The 23,436-nt window shown below is 44.6% G+C and overlaps 1 long non-coding RNA gene across 3 annotated transcripts in view; it reads right to left on the bottom strand.

The window, feature by feature from the left end:
* The window catches only part of LOC140740795 (uncharacterized), an 87,842-nt gene that overhangs the window by 29,714 nt on the left and 34,692 nt on the right, over positions 1-23,436 (bottom strand). The gene's annotated exons all lie outside the window — the stretch shown is intronic.

Here is a 23,436-nt window from a genome sequence, read left to right as displayed (position 1 = left end):
GAAATCTATCAAAAATTACAGTGGGACCTAGACCAGCTTGAAAAATGGCAGATGGAATTTAATGCTGACAATTGTGAGGTCTTACCCTTTGGGAGGACAAACCAGGTAGGACTTGCACAGTGAGTGGTAGAGCATTGAGGAATGCAGTAGTACAAAATAATCTAGAAACACAGATCCATAATTCTTTGAAAGTGTCACCACAGGTAGGTAAGTTTGTAAAGAGAGCTTTCGGCACATTGGCTTCAGAAGTCGGAGTCTTGAGTTGAAATTATATGTTGAAGTTCTTTAAGACTTTGTTGAGGCCAAATTTGGAATATTGCATGCTGGTCACCCACTATATGAATATGTATTGATTGAAGGAGTACAGAGAAAGTTTTCGTGGATGTTGCTGGGACTTGAGGATCTGAGTTAGAAGGAAAGGTTGAATAGGTTAGGTTGGAGTATAGGAGAATGAGGGCAAATTTGATAGATATACAGCATACAAAATAATGAGGGTAAATGAGGATAGGGTAAATGTAAGTAGGTTTTTTTCTTCTGAGGTTGGGCGAGATTGGAATTAGAGCCCATAGGTTAAGGGTGAAAGGTGAAATATTTAAAGGTAACTTGGGAGGAGCTCTTCATGCAAAGGGGGGTGTGAGTATGGAAGTGGTAGATGCAGGTTCAACTGAATATTTTCAGAAAAATGTAGATAAATAGATGGATGGGAGGGGTATGGATAGCTATGGTTTAGATGCCGGTCAATGGGATTGGGCAGAATAACAGTTCAGTATGGACTACATGGATCAAGAGACCTGCTTTTGTGTAGTAATGCTCTGTGACTTTATGATTAAGTGTCTGTGGTAGATCATTCTACAGAAATCAAAATTGACCTATTCTACAGAAACCAAAATTGACCTTGACAGTGTGGAGGATCAGAGGGATATTGGGGTCTGAGTCCATAGAACGTTCAAAGCAGCTGTGCAGGTTGACTTTGTGGTTAAGAAGGCGTACAGTGTATTGGCCTTCATCGATTGTGGAATTGAACTTGGGAGCCGAGAGGTAATGTTGCAGCTATATAAGTCCCTGGTCAAACCCCACTTGGAGTACTGTGCTCAGTTCTGGTTGCCTCACTACAGGAAGGATGTGGAAGCTATAGAAAGGGTGCAGAGGAGATTTACAAGGATGTTGCCTGGATTGGGGAGCATGCCTTATGAGAATTGGTCGTCTGAACTCGGCCTTTTTTCCTTGGCGTGACGGAGGATGAGAGGTGACCTGATAGTGTTTAAGATGATGAGAGGCATTGATTGTGTGGATAGTAAGAGGCTTTTTCCTAGGGCTGAAATGGTTGCCACAAGGGGACACAGGTTTAAGGTGCTGGGGAGTAGGTACAGAGATGTCAGGGATAAGTTTTTTACTCAGAGAATGGTGAGTGCGTGGAATGGGCTGCCGGCAACGGTGGTGGAGGCAGATAACATAGGGTCTTTTAAGAAACTTTTGGTTAGGTACATGGAGCTTAGAAAAATAGAGGGCTGTGTGTAAGCCTAGTAATTTCTAAGGTTGGGACATGTTCAGCACAACTTTGTGGGCTGAAGGGCCTGTATTGTGCTGTAGGTTTTCTATGTTTCTATGTTTTTCTATATCACTTGGAGCAAAAAGCAAACTGCTGGGTGTAGCTCAACCAGTTAAGAATCAACATTGTGAACAAAGAGATCACAACATTTTAGGTTGAGATCCTGCATCGGAGAGATAAAAGAAACTAATTTTTCTCCAGTTCACCATCTGCCTTGTTGTTAGCTCAAAATAGTCAGTGATATTTACTTAAAAGTAGGAGGTGTTTTATTTCTGGAAATCATGGACCAAAAATGTCAATAATATAATTCAGGAAGTTTGGTGTTTCATAGCAGCAGTACAGTGCAGAGATAATAAATGACTAAGTTGCAATACATAATAAATTGAAAATAAATATTGCAAAAGAGGAATAGTAGTGTATTGTTCATGGATCCCTGCCTGCTCATGTGTCTGTCTAAATACTATATCTGCTTCTATCATCTCTTTAAAGACGTTCCAAGCATCTAGAACTCTCTGCATAATAAAAACTTGCCTTACCCTTCTTTAAACTTTCCCCCCCTCTTACATTGCACTATTGCCTCAGGGCTTTGGCATTTCCACTCTGGGAAAATGACTCTATCTACTTTCTCTATTCGTCTCATAATTTTATGTACATTTTTCAGGTCTCCCCTCAGCATTTGATGCCCCAGAGAAAACAATTCAAGCGTGCCCACCTCTCATGGCAAATGCACTTCAATCCAATCAACTACCTGCTGTATTTCTTCTGCTTCATTGCCAAAGCCTTGATGTCTTTCCTCTAGGGTGGTGGCCATGATTTCATGAACACAGTTCTCCACATAGTCTAATATCTTAGATAGCTGCAACATGACTTGCCAACTTTTATACTCTATGCTAATTGCCCCATTAACTGCTTGACAACTATTAAAGGTTGTTATTAATTTGTTTTTAACACTTGGGAAGTGCATATTTTGGATCCAAAATGGTATGCAATGCATATTTCTGTTATTTTTGTTTAATTCTTATAACACATTTATTTTTCACTCAAACGAGTAAATTTAAACCCATGTTGAAGACATTTTTATATGTGCATAATGTGAACTTATTTACCCATCTTTGCTGTTCAGAGCAGCAAAAAAACAATATTAAATTATTCAAGCTGCAGATTAGTGGGCAGCAATACAAAAAGGGCAGTGAAAATGTATCCAAACTAGTGCCTCCTGGAAATTCATACTGTGGCTTCTTAACCTGTTACATTACCAAACCCAATAATGATGTGACTCACAGTAGTTCTTTATGTCTTCACACAGAACCATGTTTCATAGACTTGTTGAAGGGAAAATAAGGTCAATGTTTTTTCAGGCATGCTGCCTCATTGCTTGTCTTTCAGGTTTCTCAGAAAAGCTCCAAACATGATTTTGCAAGCAGTTATCTACCAATGAAGCTGAGCGAAATTATACTGTGAGAATTGCCCAGGAGTCTCACTATCTAAGCACCCTGTCAGGACTGTGAGATCTACAGGAAATGGGTGGGTAGGGGCCTGAAAAGAGAGTGCTTTGCTGATTTGGAGCCTGCCATATTTTCTGACAGGGTAAATGTTTAATCAGACTGACACACTATTTCCTTTCTTTGAGCACAAAGAATGTCTAAGATGTAGAAGGTTGAAGAAGGGTAAAGAATATTGTTCATTTAATGCCTCTGTTGAAAAAGGCAAAAGCCTTGAAAGGCTGCTTTTGTTCTTGAGTTTGGTGAGGTACTGTAAATACAGAGCAACAATTTCCTATCTTAGGAAAGCGCCTTGGAGGTGGAAGTAGAGGGTTATTTTTCAGGTTGGGGATCCTGACCAGTGATGTGCCTCAACAATTGATGCTGGGTCCCGTTATTAGTCATATGTCATATGTGTGAATGACTTGGATGAGAATATTATTGACATTATTAATAAGTTTGCAGGTGAACACTAAAATTGGTGGTGGGATGGACAGTGTCTAAAGTACAGCACTAGGCCTCAAACATGGAGTGCCGATGATAGCACTCCAAACACTAGGCACTAAACTACAGTCGTCCAGATTCATGAACCCAAGGGGCTTCAGACCCTGTTCCTCATGCCTGCACAAAAATTAGCCTCCGGGTTCCACAGTTGGAGTTCCATGTGTTCAATCCTGACCTCCCATGCTATCTGTGTGGAGTTTGTACATTCTCCTTGTGACCATATAGGATTCCTCGGGATTCCTCAAACATTTCCAGCATGCGCATGAGTGGCACAAGTTAGGAGGAATCAGGGAAAGTGGAGAAAATAAAATGGACAGTGCAACATTGGTATAAATGAGTCTTTGAAGGTTGACATGGTCCCAGCTTCTCCATGCTGTAAGAGGTGATTCTGTCTACAACACCCTGCAGGCTATAATTCACTGTGTAAGTTCTCCCCTATAACTTCCAAAATGGCAAAGGTTTAGAGGGATATGACCCAACTTCAGAGAAATGGGACAAGCTCGGAAAGGCATCAGAGTCAGCACAACTAAGTTGACTGAAAGGGCACAGAATAGAAAGATTATGAGGCAGTAATGCTTACAATTCTGAGTTCTGTGGTAACTTTTGATTTTGGACAGAAATAGAATTGTTGTCAATAAATGTCATACTTAATTTCATTTAATAAGTACTATTTTCCTTTAAATGTAATCAGATCATATTCTAAAATGGTGCTTTTTAATATTTTGCCACAGGATGTCACTGCTTAGTATAGTTAACCACTTAAAGGTCAAAATGCATAATAAATTCAGGTTAACACACAAAATGCTGGAGGAACTCAGCAGGCCAGGCAGCATCTATGGAAAAGAGTACAGTTGACGTTTCAGGCCGAAACCCTTCAGCAGGGCTGGAGAAAAAAAGCTAAGGAGTAGATTTGAAAGGTGGGGGGAGGAGAGAGAGAAATGCCAGGCAATCAGTGAAATTTGAAGGGGGAGGGATGAAGCAAAGAGCTAGGAAGCTGATTGGTGAAAGAGACAGAAGGCCATGGAAGAAAGAAGATGGGGGGCCAGGAGTACCAGAGGGAAGCAATGGGCAGGCAGCAAGATGACATGAAAGAAGGACACGAGATGGGAAATAGTGAAGGGGTGGGGGGGTGGACGCATTACTGGAAGTTTGAGAAATAGATGTTCATGCCATCAGGTGGGAGGCTACCCGAACGGAATATAAGGTGTTGTTCCTCCAACCTAAGTATGGCCTTATCCTGACAGTGGGGGAGGGCCGGATGGACATATCGGAATGGGAATGGGAAGAAGAATTAAAATAGGTGGCCACTGGAAGATCACACTTGTTCTGTTGGACAGAGCATAGATGCTCAGTGAAGCGGTCTCCCAATCTATATTGGGTCTTATTGATATACAAGAGGCCACACCGGGAGCACCGAACACAGTATATGACAACAACAGACTCACAGTTGAAGAGTTGCCTCACCTGGAAGGACTATTTAGAGCCCTGAATGGTAGTTAGGGAGGAGGTGTAGGGGCAAGTGAAGTTGTTGTTCCACTTGCAAGAAGAAGTGCCAGGAGGGAGATCAGTGGGGAGGGACAAATAGGCAAGAAAATCGCATAGAGAGGAATCCCTGTGGAAAGCAGAAAGTTGGGGGGAGGGAAAGATAAGTTTGATGGTGGGATCCAGTTGGAAGTGGCGGAAGTTTCGGAGAACTATGTGCTGGATGCAGAGGCTGGTGGGGTGGTAGGTGAGGACAAGAGGAACCCTATCCTTGGTAGCGTGGCGGAAAGATGGGGTAAGAGCAGACATGCCGTGCTTAAAATGGAAGAGATGCGGTTAAGGGCAGTGTCGATGGTGGAGGAACGGAAGCCCTTACTTTGAAAACGGAGGACATCTTCATTCTAGAATGAAAAGCCTCATCCTGAGGGCAAGTGCGGCAGAGACAGAGGACTTGAGAGAAGGGGATGGCGTTTTTACAAGTAGCAGGGTGGGGCAAGGTATAGTCCAGGTAGCTGTGAGAGTCTATTGGTTTATATAAGACACTGGTGGATAAGCTGTTTCTGGAGATAGCGACAGTGAGATCGAGAAGGGGAAGGGAAGTATCCCACCCTGCCACTTGTAAAAAGGGATCATAAGAACAGGAGAAAAAGCCAAGTTAAGTTCTGAAATAGTAGAAGTGCAGGGCATAGTCAAGACAATTGTAGGTCAAAAAGGTAGAGGGGAAATGGGACTAGGACACAGATCCAGCAAGCTGAGGATCACCCCTCCGCTTCAACCAGAATTATAGCGGGACTTCTCTTTCAGATACATTGAGAGAAGTTTAAACTTTGATGAAATTACTGATATTGGCCCTTGGTGGGAAGGGCAAGGACTCTGGAATCTTTGTCAATGGATTGTTAGTGTACAATGTGATAGCTACTGAGGCCTCACTATTGGCAAGAAATCTTGACTTGCCCATTACAAGTAAAACTACAAAGCTTGGGGGAGGGTGCAAGCCTGCTCCATTAATTGTACCTGTCCCACTACAGATTGAGGACACGAGTACTACTGAACGTATTTACAGATGATTGAAAGTAAACCTCTTTAATGTACAGTTTGGTCAATCTGAAGTAGTGTATTTGGGACAAAGGATTAAGGCATGTAAAATAATACCCAAGGAAAGTAATGAAGCAAGTCGAGTCAAATTCAAGTTTATTGTCATTCAACTGCCAAAGAAAACGACATTCTTCTGGACCAGGGTGCACAGAACAACACAGTATGTATAACTCACACACAACACATGAAGAAATAATAACAGGGTTGTAGGTGTAATAATAAGAGGGTTGCCATGGTGGGAGATTCTAATTTCTCAATTACTGATTATAGGACTACTGAGAATAGGACTAATAAAATTTTGACCGTGGAAAAGTGTGTATGGAGCAGGAGGAGATAGCAGAAATACTTAATGAATACTTCGCTTCAGTATTCACTACGGAAAAGGACCTTGGCGATTGTAGGAATGACTTACAATGGATTGAAAAGATTGAGCATATAGACATTAAGAAAGAAGATGTGCTGGAGCTTTGGAAAGCATCAAGTTGGATAAGTCTGGGACTGGATGAGATGCACCCCGGCTACTGTCAAAGGTGAGGGAGGAGATTGCTGAGCCTCTGGCGATGATCTTTGCATCATCAATAGGGACGGGAGAGGTTCCGTATGATTAGAAGGTTGCAGATGTTGTTCCCTTATTCATGAAAAGGAGTAGAGATAGCCCAGGAAATTACAGATCAGTGACCATTACTTCAGTGGTTGGTAAGTTGATGGAGAAGATCCTGAGAGGCAGAATTAATGAACATTTGGAGAGGCATAATATGATCAGGAATAGTCAGCTTAGCTTTGTGAAAGGCAGGTCATGCCTTACAAGCCTGATTGTATTTTTTGAGGATGTGATTAAATATATTGATGAAGGTAGAGCCATAGATGTAGTGTATATGGATTTCAGCAAGGCATTTGATAAGGTACCCCATGCAAGGCTTATTGAGAAAGTAAAGAGGCATGGGATCCAAGGGTACCTCACTTTGTGGATCGAGAACTGGCTTGCTCACAGAAGGCAAAGTGTGGTTGTAGATGAGTCATATTCTGCATGGAGGTCAGTGACCAGTGGTGTGCCTCAGGGATCTGTTCTGCGATCCTTACTCTTTGTGATTTTTATCAATGACCTGAATGAGCAAGTGAGGAGATGGGTTAGTAAATTTGCTGATGACGCAAAAGTTGGGGGTGTTGTGGATAGTGTGGAGGGCTGTCATAGGTTACAGCAGGACATCGACAGGATGCAAAACTGAGCTGAGAAGTGGCAGAGGGAGTTCAACCCATATAAACGTGAGGTGGTTCATTTTGGTTGGTCAAATATGATGGCAGAATATAGTTTCAATGGTAAGACTCTTGGCAGTGTGGAGGATCAGAAGGATCTTGGGGTACAAATCCATAGGACTCTCAAAACTGCTGTGCAGGTTGACTGTGTGGTTAAGAAGGCATATGGTGCATTGGCCTTCGTCAACCGTGGGATTGAGTTGAAGAACCAAAAGATAATGTTACAGCTATATAGCACCCTGGTCAGGCCCAATTGAAGTACTGTGCTCAGTTTTGGCCAGCTCACTACAGGAAGGATGTGGAAGCTATAGAAAGGGTACAGAGGAGATTGACAAGGACGTTGCCTGGATTGGAGCGCATGCCTTATGAGAATAGGTTGAGTGAACTCGGCCTTTTCTCTTTGGAGCGACGGAGGATGAGAGGTGACCTGATAGAGGTCTATAAGATGATGAGAGGCATTGATCGTGTGGATAGTCAGTGGCTTCTTCCCAGAGCTGAAATGGTTGCCACAAGAGGACACAGGTTTAAGGTGCTGGGCAGTAGGTACAGAGGAGATGTCAGGGGTAAGTTTTTTTACTCAGAGAATGGTGAGTGCGTGGAATGGGCTGCCGGCAAAGGTGGTGGAGATGGATACGATAGAGTCTTTTAAGAGACTTTTGGATAGGTACATGGAGCTTAGGAAAATAGAGGGCTATAGGTAAGCCTAGTGATTTCTAGGGTAGGGACATGTTCGGCACAACCTTGTGGGCCGAAGGGCCTGTATTGTGTTGTAGCTTTCTATGCTTTTTTTTCCAATAAGAAATAGGAACAGGAGTAGGCAATCTGGCCTGTCAAGACACATTGAAAGGATGCAGAGCTATGCTGAGAAGTGGCATATGGCGTTCAACCTGGTAATGTGTGAAGTGATTAACTTTGGAAGGTCGAATTTGAAGTCAGGATGCAAGGTTAATGGAATGTTGCTTTGTAGCATGGAGGAACAGAGAGATCTTGGGTCCATGTCCATAGATCTCTCAAAGTTGCTGCACAAGTTGATAGGCTGGTTTAGAAGGTATGTGGTGCATGGGCTTTCATTAGATAGGGGATTGAGTTCAAGATCCATGAGGTAATAGTACAGGTGTATAAAACCCACACTTGGAATATTGTGCTCAGTTCTGGTCACCACATTATAGTAAAGATGTAAAAGCTTTAGAAAGGGTTCAGGGCAAACTTACAAGGTGCTGCCTGGATTGGAGTGCATGTCTTATGAGGATAGGTCATGCAAGCTAAGGTTTTTCTCTTTGGACTGAAAGAGAATGAGAAGTGAATTGATAAAGGAGTGCAAGATGATAGGAGGCATTGATAGAGTGGGCAGCCAGAGACTTTTTCCAAGGATGTAAATGGTGAATATGAGGGATCATTATTTTGAGGTGATTGGAGGAAAGTATAGGAAAGATAACAAAGGCATTTTTTTTGATAGAGAATAGTGGGTCTGCTAGAGAGGCTGTAGCAGCCAATGCATTAGGGACATGTAAAAGACTCCAAGGTAGGCACAGGGAGGATAGAAAAATACGGGACGGAAGGGTTAGATAGATCCTAGAATAGGGTAAAAGGATCTGTACTATGCTGTAATATTCTATGTTCTATATTCTGTCTGTACTTATTTGCCAGTAGGTAACAATGCTGCCTCCCATTTTGCTTGCCACTCCATAATTTCCTTATTGCCAGGCGAGTGACTATGCTGTGAGGTTATGTACAAGACTATATAAGCCATCTCAGTAATAGTTTCTGTGCTTAAATCACAGAATCTTTTGCTTGCACAGACTGGTGCATTCCTGCCAGGGCAGGGCCCCAATTTACACAATAATGTAAAACACGCAGCAACTTATCACAATGTTCTTGACATACAACAGGTGTAAGAAACTCCCCCTGGTTGTCACAGAGATGATGAAGTGGTCTGTTTATGTCAGCACTGTAGCTCAGAATTGCTTTAGATGCGCAATGGCCAGATCTACCTCCAGTGTCGATTCCACCTGCTCTGTGTCATGACTCCTTTTATGATAGCTTGCAGAGTTTCTGTGAGCTCAGTGTAATTCTCTACAAAATAGTCATAGCAAATTAGGAGCCCCGTAGTCCGATGAGTTTTTGTCGTTGTGTATTGCTAAGGGAGTTTACAAAGGATTGCGAGGACTGCGGAGAGGATCACTGGGGCCTACCTTTCATCCATCCAAGATATTTCTTAGGAGCTCTAAGTTTTGATTCAAGAAGCTAAGTGCCATTTTGGGCAATGGGAAATATCCACTGCAGTATCACCTGAAGCTACCATCCCCAGACAGAGCTACATTTGTAATAGCGATGTTCCTACAGGTGGAAGACTCCTCCAGAGACCCTGCTACCTAATGACTTTGATCAGTATCTTCATACAATTTCAGGATCCTAGCCGTATCCTTCTCATAAAAGGTGATCTTAGTTTCATCTTAATAACCTTGGCGAGCCAGGTTATTATTTGACCACCAAACCACTAGTATTTTTAAGTGCCAATGATTGAAGAATAAATATCTAATTCATTGAATATAACATTGGGGTACCATTATAGACAAATAGATGTCCCTTGGCCAATAATTATGTACTATACATTATTCATCATCAAGTGTCTTCTATGTCGCTGGCGTTTAGGGCAGCATTTACTATAAGGAACCCATTACTGAATGGCAAATATAAACAGCTGCATTTCAAAATTAGCCACATAATTTGTTTTCACTGTTTGATTAGTACCATTGACGTTAATGATAATCTCTTTGTTATTTATTTTCCATAAACAGTTCAGCTAACAACACAGAGCTCAAACCCAGATTATGAAAGATCTGCATCAAGCAAACATTAAAGTGAAACCAATGGGCAGACCACTGTTTCTAAAAATCACCATTCCTGTTAACATAAAATGGCCATAAGCATTTTTGATCCAGCTAAGGCAGTGTAATTTTTCTGATCTCTGCGGAAAGCAGACAGAGAGATGTGGAGAAGACAAGTTCCTCTCTGGCTGGCAAGCCGGAACTGGATGTGATGGAGATGACATTTCTTTCTTGATTTTTCTTGGTAAATAATACTTTATGTATCATCTAATAAAAGCTATCTGCTTAATAACTGCTCATAGAATGGTTAATTAATGGCTTTTGGGGAGAATAATTTTTGGCCATATTCAAGGGTTCCAACTGCACTTGATAACCTTAGTCTGCTTCTGGATGAAAAACCTATAGAGATAGAAGAAAATGTTATAGGTTAGATGTTTAAATCATTTTTATGTGCTAGTGCAGATAATGCAACCTCCATTTTCACTTGGCATCTTTGTTTCTGTTTCTTACACATTCAACTACACATTTCAGTAGTTTGAAAGTTTTATCATTCTGGGAAGATCTTGGATCAAGTTCTTGGCTTGTGAGACAGTTAAAACCAGTTGGGAATGGGGTTCCACAAGTGCCTTGTTTGGATTCATACAAAAGATCCATAGATGAAAAATCTGTCTGCAAACTCCTTGTTCTTTATTTTGCTATTAGTAATTAACATTTCAGCAGTCAGCAGTTCTGGTGGGTTTGCAGATTTACAGTGAAGTGGAATAACATTTTAACATATAACCAGTGTTCTTGAACACTGACAATGTAATACGTTTAATCAAAGATTTCCAATGCTTCTTATTCAACCTCTATAGTTATATTGCTGACTTAAATCACCAGATATATTTTAGCCAATTGTTGTTCTGTAAATTTAGAGCAGCACTAAATGGGATTTGGTCCAGGTTGACTAATGTCGACAAGGCTGATTACCTAATGCTGTGGTTTAAAGTTGTTTTCAGTAAAATTACGGAGGCATGATTATTTCAATAAAACGATTTACTGAATGTTGCAAGCATAGGACCCATATGGTTATAGGCTGCCATTAAGCATTTTTATTAGTCATGTTAACAAGGAAAACAATTACAACAGTCACCAGACACAAACTGGTGCTATGATCTAAATTCAGACTTGATAAACCTTACCCTAGAGACTTTACTTTCCATTTGCAGTTCGTTCCCACCCTGGTTTCACTGTTTGGTGGCTGAATATACTGCATTTAGGAATTAAATGAATTAAAATATGCCCTCTTCTTCAATCTTAAGTAATGTAATTCAAGAATAGAACCGTCAACAGACTGAACACATCAGTCATTATTCAGTTGTCAAATGTCTGTAATAATAACAGGTTCAGGAGAAATACCAAAAGAGAAGAATCATTTATAATTAAAATTAATATGCTACATTATGAAAACAAAATGTATGAATTTTCTATAATTAATTTTTGCAATATGATAATTTTATGATTCTTTTGTAATTCTGGTGATTCACTGTCAATGTGTTGCCTGGAGTGATTCTAGACCCAAGAAAACCTAGAAAGTTTCTGAAATTGCTCTTATAGTATATTGAGTTAGTTAAACTTAATAAATGTAGCAAAAGAATGCTACACAATAGGCACTTTATGTGAATCCCTGCCATGCAACATCAGGTTACCTATGTTGAATTAAGCCTGGGTGTTAACTGAAATGTAAGGAAACACAGCCAAAGACACATTGTTGTGCCAACAAAATAACTAACTTAGGTTAGTTTCCTTACACAAATGTCTCTATATGCATTATGCACGATGCACCATCAATAACTCTCGGAGACGGGAGGCGAACGATAGGCTTTTATTAGCTGCAAGAGACCATGATTAGTAGCAAGAGCCCACCACACAACATCCTGGAGACTGAGGGGGGAGCAGTGCCCCCAACCGCCTTTATACAGGGGTCTGTGGGTGGAGCCACAGGAGCAGTCAGCAGAGGGGCGTGTCCAGACAGGTATATGTAGTTCACCACATTCACCCCCCCTTTGTTTTAAAAGAGAGTCCCCATGGGGCGAAGTTTCTTACAAGTATATTTACAGGTTAAGTCTATCAGGCGGTTGAGTCTGTCACTGCGATCTACGTAGCACCGGTGGTGATTGCACCGTTGACAGTGGTTGTGCTGGCTCTGGCCTGACTTGAGGTGCCAGCCCGTTAGGCGTCAGTAATCCCTCATGTGTGTGCATGGCACCCGGTATGGGAGTGTCGTGAGGGATCTGTGTAGGGCTTGGTGTGCACGGTGTCTCGTGGGTATATACATCGGTGGGTAGGGGGTTCATAGTCACCGTGGAGTGTTCGGGGTAGGGGTCTGGTGCTCCTGTGGGCACCAGGTCGCGGACAGAGACCGTGTCCTCCCGCCCATCAGGTAAGACCACGTAGGCATACTGGGGGTTCGCATGAAGTAGGTGAACCCTCTCAACCATCGGGGAGTATTTATTGCTCCTCGCATGTTTCCGGAGCAGCATTGGCCCTGGGGACGTCAGCCAAACCGGTAGGGTGGTCCCAGTGGCAGACTTCCTGGGAAAAGAAAAGAGTCACTCATGAGGGGTGGCATTGGTGGACGTGCATAACAGGGAGCGGATGGAGTGGAGTGCCTCGGGGAGGACCTCCTGCCAGCAAGAGACAGGCAATCCCTTTGACTTAAGGGCTAAGAGTGTGGCCTTCCACACAGTGGCATTCTCCCTCTCCACTTGTCCATTCCCCTGGGGATTGTAGCTCGTGGCCCTACTAGTAGCAATACCCCTAGCCAGCAGGTACTGGCGCAGCTCGTCACTCATAAAGGAGGACCCTCTATCACTGTGGATATAGCAGGGATATCCGAACAGAGTGAAGAGCTGGTGCAGGGTAGCAGCCAGCGTGAAGTCGGAGGTGTCACTCTCTACTTGGAAGGGAATGGTCTCGTCCACCGCATGCATCGTTGCTTTGGCAATGTCCCCTTTAATGCAGCTGAAGGCCGTGCGGGCCTCGGCTGAGAGGGGAAATGCGGTGGACTTGACCAGGGGGTGGGCCTTGTCTACATAGTGAGGAACCCATTGGGCGTAATAGGAAAAGAAGCCCAGGCACCGTTTGAGGGCTCTGAGGGTGGTGGGAAGAGGGAGTTCCAACAGGGGGTGCATATGGTTGGGGTCAGGGCCAATGACCCTGTTCTCCACGACATACCCAAGAATAGCAAGTCGGGTGGTTCCGAACACACACTTGTCCCTGTTATAGGTGAGGTTAAGAGCTTTGGCCGCTTGGAAAAATCATTGGAGGTTGGTGTCGTGATCCTGCCAGTCGTAACCGCAAATAGTGATGTTATCCAGATATGGAAATGTGGCCTTCAGTTGGCACTGGTCCACCATCTGGTCCATTTCCCTCTGGAAGACAGAGACACCATTGGTGACACCGAAGGGAACGCCCAGGAAGTGATAGAGCCTGCCGCCCGCCTCAAAGGCGGTGTAGGGACGGTCCTCTGGGCGGATGGGGAGCTGGTGATAAGCGGATTTCAGGTCTATGGTCAAGTACACCTTGTACTGAGCTATCTGATTGACCATATCCGTGATGCGGGGTAGGGGGTACGTGTCAAGCTGCGTGAACCTATTGATGGTCTGGCTATAGTCCACGACCATCCTATTTTTCTGCCCTGTCCAAACAACAACCACCTGGGCCCTCCAAGGACTTGTACTTGGCTCAATGATCCCCTCCCTGAGCAGCCGCTGCACCTCCGACTTAATGAAGGCCCTGTCCCCCACGCTGTACCTCCTGCTTTTAGTTGCCACAGGTTTACAGTCGCGTGTCAGGTTGGCGAACAGTGGTGGGGGAGGGATCTTGAGAGTGGAGAGACTGCAAGTGGTGTCAGTAGCGCGGCTGTTGGCATGGTGCTGGGTGGGATGTGCGGGTCGGTGTGTGTGTGTGGTCAGTAGCGGGGTATATAACGAAGCCCCACAAAACTGAGGAATTCTGACAGTGAGTGGTGGGAGGGGCCCATCATACTCCATTGTCACACTTTTCAGGTGGCTCTGGAAGTCGAGCCCCAATAGCACAGGGGCACACAGTTGAGGCATGACCAGTAACGCAAAGTCCCGATATTCTGTGCCCTGCACCACCAATGTCGCTACACAACCCCCCCCGGATGTCTGTGGAGTGCGATCCAGAAGCCATGGTGACCCTCTGGCTTACTGACTGTGTCACGAGTCTGCAGCGTTGCACCGTGACCGGGTGAATAAAACTCTCAGTGCTGCCCATGTCAAACAGGCAGCTAGTCCTGTGCCCCCCCACCAGGATGTCCATCATTGACCTTGCAAGCTGGTGTGGAGCGCTTTGGTTGAGGGTTATGGAGACCAGAGTTGACTCGCCGTCTTGGTGCCCAGTAAGCACCCGTGGGTTGGAGGCGGGGCGAGGTGGCGCCAACAAAGATGGCCGCCCCCATGCCTTGCACGAGGCGGGAAGGCAAGATGGCGGTGACCAAGATGGCTGCCCCCATGCCTCGCACGAGGCAGGCAGGCAAGATGGCGGCGACCAAGATGGTGACCCCCATGCCTCGCACGCGGCGCTGCTCGACCCCGCTCATGGTTTAGATTTACAGGCCTTGGCGAAGTGGCCCTTCTTTCCGCAGCTGGAGCAGGTAGCTTCTCGGGCCGGGCAGCATTTTCGGGGGTGCTTTTCGAGTCCGCAGAAGTAACACTGCGCGGACTTGCGACTGGCAGGAGCTGTGGTCGATTGCGGGGACTTCACAGGCTCACGACTGGCAGCAGCCGTGGTTGATTCACCAGAGGGTTGCGGGGAGTTCACGGACTCGCGAGTGGTAGCAGCTGTGGTCGATTTGCCGGTGCGTGGCGGGGTCTGCAGCGTCCATGGGACCGGCTGGACAGCGTCAGCGTTGTGCAGAGCAGCCTCCAGCGTGTTGGCCAGCTCGATCGCCGACTGTAAGGTAAGATCGGCGTTTTCCAGCAGCCGCTGGCGCACATACACTGACCTGATCCCCGTAATGAAGGCGTCTCGTACCAGGAGCTCCGCATGCTGTTCCGCCGTCAGTCCCCTGCAGTCGCAGGCCTGCACATGTGTCTGTAGGGCCCGGACAAACTCAGCGCTCGACTCTCCGGCCCGCTGCCACCGCGTCGCTAAGCGATGTCTTACATAGACGGTGTTCACCGGCCACAGGTACTGTCTTTTGAGGGTGTACAGTGCCCCTTGGTAGGTTGGCAGGTCCCTGATTAGGGAGTGTACCCGTGGATTGACTCTGGAGAGGAGAACTCTGTGCATGATAGCAGGCTTAGTCACGAGAATCTCTTCCAGGTATGATTGGAAGCATGCAAGCCAGAGTTCAAAGGCAATAGCTGCTTCGGGAGCTTGAGGATCAACGTCCAATTTATCTGGTCGTAAAATGCTCTCCATGTTTTAAAATTGCAGCTAATAAAATTGATGCACCATCAATAACTCTCGGAGATGGGAGGCGAACGATAGGCTTTTATTAGCTGCAAGAGACCACCACACAACATCCTGGAGACTGAGGGAGGAGCAGTGCCCCCAACCGCCTTTATACCGGGGTCTGTGGGAGGAGCCACAGGAGCAGTCAGCAGGGGGGCGTGTCCAGACAGGTATATGTAGTTCACCACAATGTCAGACAGTGAATAGAGAGAGGCAAATTTTTCATTAACTCTTTCAAATATTGTTCCTCATTGCAAAAGACTAACCAAACAAGGTTTGCCTTATCACATAAGACATAAAGGAGCTCAGAAAACACTTATTTTGAGCAACACACACAAAATGCTGGAGGAACTCAGCAGGTCAGACAGCATCAATGGAAATGAATAAACAGTACTGAAGAAGGGTCTGTTTATTCATTTTCATAGATGCTGCCTGACTGGCTGAGTTCTTCCAGCATTTTGTGTGTGTGCTTTTATCTTACCCTTGGATCTGTGGAATTTTTGACGTATTTGGTGTGTAAATAAAGAATAACTGACATTCATTTTCACAAAGGGGAAATACAGGATTCCAACATAATCGAACACATTTTATATTGCTGAAGCAATCAACGCTCAGGTTACACTAATGTACTGACAGAATTCACTAGGGATGCATGAGAATAAAGGAGTTGTGGAAAATATATAATCATCACTCTTGATAGAGAGCCAAATGCAATCGCTTGGATCCAGTTACTAAGCAACATAGTTGGCACTAATTTACTTATATGACCTTCGCCGAGGATCGTCACCTTGTTGTGGTGGAGATGCCTGTGAGTTCCTGAGATCCCGAGAGCGATACTGTCGGGAGTTTAGTTTCTGGTTGGGTCATTCATGGTGGTGGCAAGATCGGGGGGGCAGGTTCCAGACAAAGAACAATCCAATTTGGAGCCTGGAATGAATGCATTCTGATAGGTAGTGCAACCACTGACTGACCAGAGAGGAGAAATGTGATGATCACCGGAGAACAGTGGAGATACCAAACTGACCTAGTTGCTCTTTCTGAGGCCTTCTGGCAGACAGAGGGAAACTGAAGGAGGAGAAGGGTGGCTACACGTTTTCTAGAAAGTGAAGGCAGCTGACGAGCTCAGAATCCATGGAAACACACACAAAATGCTGGAGGAACTCAGCAGGCCAGGCAGCATCCATGGAAAAAGAGTATAGTCGACGTTTTGGGACCCTTCAGAAGGACTGGAGAAAAGAAGAAATGAGGAGTCTGAGTTAGTAGGTGGGGGGAGGGGAGGAAGAAACACAAGGTGTGCTTGTCAGCCAACTCTCTCTACTTCCTGTGGGGATCAGTGACTGTCTCATGACAATCTGTTTGGTGCTTGCTAATAACCAGATGGTAGCTATCCTGAATGCTTATATAGCAGCTCTGGACTCAGATAAATATGAAAATAATGCCTTCCACACTTAGCTAGTTGCAACACTGTCAAGCATCCCCAAGAAGGATAAGATAATACTCTCAGGGGAATTCAATGCCAGGGTCACTCATTACCTCAGAATTTGGAAGGATATGAAGGAATTCACAACATCTACTCAAATGGTGCACTACTTCTCACATCATCACAGACACTCTGTATGCCAGAAAATCAAATAAAAGGAGTCTTGGCAGGAACCCCAATCGAAACAATGACATCTCATTGGCCATAGAAACTTAGCAAACTTACAGCACAATACAGGCCCTTCGGCCCACAAAGCTGTGCCGAACATGTCCTCACCTGAGAAGTTACCTAGGGTTACCCATAGCCCTCTATTTTTTTGAGCTCCATGTACCTGTCCAGGAGTCGCTTAAAAGACCCTATTGTATCCACCTCCACCACCGTTGCCGGCAGCCCATTCCATGCACTCACCGCTCTCTGCATAAAAACTTACCCCTGACATCTCCTCTGTACTTACTTCCAAGCACCTTAAAAATACGCCATCTCGTGTTAGCCATTTCAGCCCTGGGAAAAAGTCTCTGACTATCCACACAATCAGTACCTCTCATCATCTTATACACCTCTATCATGTCACCTCTCATCCTCCGCTGCTCCAAGGAGAAAAGGCCAAGTTCACTCAAACTATTTTAATAAGGCATGCTCCCCAATCCAGGCAACATCCTTGTAAATCTCCTCTACACCCTTTCTATGGTTTCAACATCCTTCCTGCAGTGAGGTGACCTGAGCACTGAGCACAGTACTCTAAGCAGGGTCTGACCAGGGCCCTATATAGCTGCAACATTACCTCTGGGCTCCTAAACTCAATCCCACGATTGATGAAGGCTAATGCACTGTATGCCTTCTTAACCACAGAGTCAACCTGCACAGCAGCTTTGAGTATCCTATGGACTCGGACCCCAAGATCCCTTTGACCCTCCACACTGCCAAGAGTCTTACTATTAATACTATATTCTGCCATCATATTTGACCTACCAAAATGAACCACCTCAAACTTATCTGGATTGAACTCTATCTGCCACTTCTCAGCCCGTTTTTGCATTCTATCAATGTCCCGCTGTAACCTCCAACAGCCCTCCACACTATCCACAGCGCCCCAACCTTTGTGTCATCAGCAAATTTACTAACCCATCCTACCACTTCCTCATCCAGGTCATTTATAAAAATCACGAAGAGTAAGGGTCCCAGAACAGATCCCTGAGGCACACCATTGGTCACTGACCTCCATCCAGAATATCACCTATCTACAACCACTCTTTGTCTTCTCTGGGCAAGCCAGTTCTGGATCCACAAAGCAATGTTCCCTTGGATCCCATGCCTCCTTACTTTCTCAATAAGCCTTGCATGGGGTACCTTGTCAAATTCCTTGCTGAAATTCATATACAGTACATCAACAGCTCTACTTTCATTAATGTGTTTCATCACATCCTCAAAAAGTTCAATCAGATTCATAAGGCATGACCTGCCTTTCAGAAAGCCATACTGAGTATTCCTAATCATATTATGCCTCTCCAAATGTTCATAAATCCTGCCTCTCAGGATCTTTTCCAACCAGTTACCAACCACTGAAGTAAGACTCACCGGTCTATAATTTCCTGGGCTGGTTCTACTCTGCATTAGAAATGGGGATGGTGCTGGAGGACTGGTGTATTGCTCATGTGGTTCCATTGTTTGAAAAGGATTCTAAGAGTAAACCTAGCAATTATAGGCCTGTAAGTTTGACGTCAGTGGTGGGTAAAGTAATGGAAAGTATTCTTAGAGATGGTATATATAATTATCTGGATAGACAGGGTCTGATTAGGGACAGTCCACATGGATTTGTGCATGGAAGGTCATGTTTGACAAATCTTATTGAATTTTTTGCAGAGGTTACGAGGAAAGTTGACGAGGATAAAGCAGTGGATGTTGTCTATATGGACTTCAGTAAGGCCTTTGATAAGGTTCCACACGGAAGGTTAGTTAGGAAGGTTCAATCGTTAGGTATTAATATTGAAGTAGTAAAATGGATTCAACAGTGGCTGGATGGGAGATGCCAGAGAGTAGTGGTGGATAACTGTTTGTCAGGTTGGAGGCTGGTGACTAGTGGTGTGCCTCAGGGATCTGTATTGGGTCTAATGTTGTTTGTCATATACATTAATGATCTGGATGATGGGGTGGTAAATTGGATTAGTAAGTATGCAGATGATACTAAGATAGGTGGCATTGTGGATAATGAGTAGGTTTTCAAAGCTTACAGAGAGATTTAGGCCAGTTCGAAGAGTGGGCTGAAAGATGGCATATGGAGTTCAGTGCTGATAAGTGTGAGGTGCTACATTTTGGTAGGACTAATCAAAATAGGACATACATGGTAAATGGTAGGGCAATGAAGAATGCAGTAGAACAGAGTGATCTAGGAATAATGGTGCATAGTTCCCTGAAGGTGGAATCTCATGTGGATAGGGTGGTGAAGAAAGCTTTTGGTATGCTGGCCTTTATAAATCAGAGCATTGAGTGTAAGAGTTGGGTTGTAATGTTGAAATTGTACAAGGCATTGGTAAGGCCAAATTTGGAGTATTGTGTACAGTTCTGGTCACCGAATTATAGGAAAGAAGTCAACAAAATAGAGAGAGTACAGAGAAGATTTACTAGAATGTTACCTAGGTTTCAGCACCTAAGTTACAGAGAAAGGTTGAACAAGTTAGGTCTTTATTCTTTAGAGCATAGAAAGTTGAGGGGGGACTTGATAGAGGTATTTAAAATTATGAGAGGGATAGATAAAGTTGATGTGGATAGGCTTCTTCCATTGAGAGTAGGGGAGATTCAAACAAGAGGACGAGAGTTAAGGGGCAAAAGTTTAGGGGTAACACGAGTTGGAACTTCTTTACTCAGAGAGTGGTAGCTGTTTGGAACAAGCTTCTAGTAGAAGTGGTAGAGGCAGGTTCAATATTGTCATTTAAAGTAAAATTGGATAGGTATATGGACAGGAAAGGAATGGAGGGTTATGGGCTGAGTATGAGACTAGGTGGGAGTAAACGTTCAGTACAGACTAGAAGGGCGAGATGGCCTCTTTCCGTGCTGTAATTGTTATATGGTTATACTCCCTTTCTTGAATAATGGAACAACATCCGCAACCTGCCAATCCTCCAGAATCTCTCCTGTCCCATTGATGATGCAAAGATCATCACCAGGGGCTCAGCAATCTCCTCCCTCACCTCTCACAGTAGCCTGGGGTACATCTTGTCCAGTTCTGGTGACTTATCCAACTTGATGCTTTCTAAAATCTCCAGCACATCCTCTTTCTTAATATCTACATGCTCAAGCTTTTCAGTCCACTGTAAGTCATCCCTACAATCGCCAAGATCCTTTTCAGCAGTGAATACTGAAGCAAAGTACTCATTAACTACTTCTGCTACCTCCTCCAGTTCCATACCCACTTTTCCACTGTCACACTTGATTGGTCCTATTCTCTTACGTCTTATCCTCTAGCTCTTCACATACTTGTAGAATGCCTTGGGGTTTTCCTTAATCCTGTCTGCCAAGGCCTTCTCATGTCCCCTTCTGGCTCTCCTAATTTCTTTCTTAAGCTCCTTCCTGCTAGCCTTATAATCTTCTAGATCTCTATCATTACCTAGTATTTTGAACCCTTCATAAGCTCTTCTTTTCTTCTTGACCAGATTTACAACAACCTTTGTACACCACGGTTCCTGTACCCTACCATCCTTTCCCTGTCTCATTGGAATGTAGCTATGCAGAACTCCACACAAATATCCCCTGAACATTTGCCACATTTCTTCCGTACATTTCCCTGAGAACATCTATTTCTAATTTATGCTTCCAAGTTCCTATCTGATTTTCCCTTACTCCAATTAAATGCTTTCCTAACTTGTCTGTTCCTGTCCCTCTCTAATGCTATGGTAAAGGAGATAGAATTGTGATCACTATCTCCAAAATGCTCTCCTACTGAGAGATCTGACACCTGACCAGGTTCATTTCCCAATACCAGATCAAGTACAGCCTCTCCTCCTGTAGGTTTATCTACATATTTTGTCAAGAAACCTTTCTAAACACACCTAACAAACTCCACCCTATCTAAACCCCTCGACTCCACCCTATCTAAATCTCCAAATACGACAACCCTGTTATTATTACACCTTTCCAGAATCTGTCTCCTTATCTGCTCCTTGATGTCCCTGTTATTTTTGGGATGTCTATAAAAAAACACCCAGTTGAGTTATTGACCCCTTCCTGTTCCTAACTTCCACCCGCAGAAACTCGGTAGACAATCCCTCAATGTCTTCCTTCTTTTCTGCAGCCATGACACTATCTCTGATCAACAGTGCCACACCCCCACCTCTTTTGCCTCCCTCCCTGTCTTTTCTGAAACATCTAAAGTCTGGCACTTGAAGTAACCATTCCTGCCCCTAAGCCATCCAAGTCTCTGTAATGGCCACCACACCATAGCTCTAAGTACTGATCCACGCTCTAAGCTCATCTGCTTTGTTTATAATACTTCTTGCAATAAAATAGACACATCTGTCTGAGTGCATCCTTCTCTATCACCTGCCTATCCTCCCTCTCGCACTGTCACCAAGCTTTCTTTATTTGAGAGCCAACCGAAACTTCCTCCATCTCTTCAGTTTGGTTCCCACCCCCCAGCAATCCTCGTTTAAACTCTCCCCAATAGCCTTAGAAAACCTCCCCTCCCCCAGGATATTGGTCCCCTGGGATTCAAGTGCAACCCATCCTTTTTGTACAGGTCACACCTGCCCCAAAAGAGGTCCCAAAGATCCAGAAATCTGAATCCCTGCCCTCTGCTCCAATCCCTCAGCCACGCATTTATCCTCCACCTCATTCTATTCCTATGCTCACTGTCGCGTGGCACAGGCAGTAATCCCGAGATGACTACCTTTGTGGTCCTTTTTATCAACTTCCTTCTTAACTCCCTGTAGTCTGTTTTCAGGACCTCCTCCCTTTTCCTGCCTATGTTGTTGATACCAATATGTACCACGACCTCTGGCTGTTCTCTTTCCCACTTCAGGATATCATGGACGCGATCAGAAACATCCCAGACCCTGGCACCTGGGAGGCAAACTATCATCCGTGTTTCTTACCTGTGTCCACAGAATCGCCTGTCTGACCCCCTAACTATAGACTCCCCTATCACTGCTGCCATCCTCTTCCTTTCCCTACTCTTCTGAGTCCCAGGGCCGGACTCTGTGCCAGAGGCACGGCTGCTGTTGCTTCCCCCAGTTAGGCTGTTCCCCCCCCCCCCCCCCAAACAGTACTCAAACAGGAGTACTTATTGTCAAGGGTTACAGCCACAGGGGTGCTCTCTAGCATCTGACTCCTACCATTCCCTCTCATGACTGTTACCCACTTATCTGTCTCCTGAGGCCCTGGTGTGACTACCTGCCTATAGCTCCTCTCTATCACCTCCCCACTGTCCCTGACCAAGTGAAGGTCATCGAGCTGCATCTCCAGTTCCCTAATGCGGTCCCTAAGGAGCTGCAGCTCGACGCACCTGGCGCAAATGTGGCTGTCTGGGAGGCTGGGAGTCTCCCGGACTTCCCACATCTGATACCAAGCACAGGACACTGGCCTCACACATATGCTTCCAGTCTGCATTCTACACAGGCAACCTACCTCGCATCGACCCGTTATCGCCAAAGCCCCATTGAGCCAAAGCCTCCCTACTCTGTTTCCCTGTACACTAACACCCGTTCTATAATCCCAGAATCATTTTCATGAACCTCCTTTGAACCCTCTCCAATGTTGGTACATCCTTTCTTAGATAAGGTGCCCAAAACTGTTCACAATACTCCAATACCTTATAAAGCCTCAGCATTACATCCTTGTTTTTATATTCTAGTCCTCTCAAAATGAATGCTAACATTGCATTTGTGTTCCTCACCACCAACTCAACTTTCAAGTTAACTTTTGGGGAACCCTGCATGAGGTCTCCAAAGTTCCTTTGCACCTCAGATTTTTGAATTTTCTTCCCATTTAGAAAATAGTCTATGCTTTCATTCCTTCTGCTAAAGTGCATGTTCATACACTTCATGATACCATATTCCACCTGCCACTTCTTTGCCCGTTCTCCTAATCTGTCTAAGTCCTTCTACAGCCTCCCCGCTTTCCAAACATTTCCAGCTGCTCTACCTATCTTCATACCATCTGCAAACATAGCTACAAAGCCATCAATTCCATCATCCAAATCATTAACATACAAATTAAAAAGAAGCAGTCCCAATACCAACCACTGTGAAACACCATTGGTCACCAGCAGCCAATCTGGAAAGGCTCCCTTAATTCCCATTCTTTGGCTCC

Source organism: Hemitrygon akajei, chromosome 2 (genome assembly GCF_048418815.1).
Source record: "Hemitrygon akajei chromosome 2, sHemAka1.3, whole genome shotgun sequence".
Taxonomy (NCBI): Eukaryota; Metazoa; Chordata; class Chondrichthyes; order Myliobatiformes; family Dasyatidae; genus Hemitrygon; species Hemitrygon akajei.
This window is presented reverse-complemented; position numbering and strand designations above follow the sequence as displayed.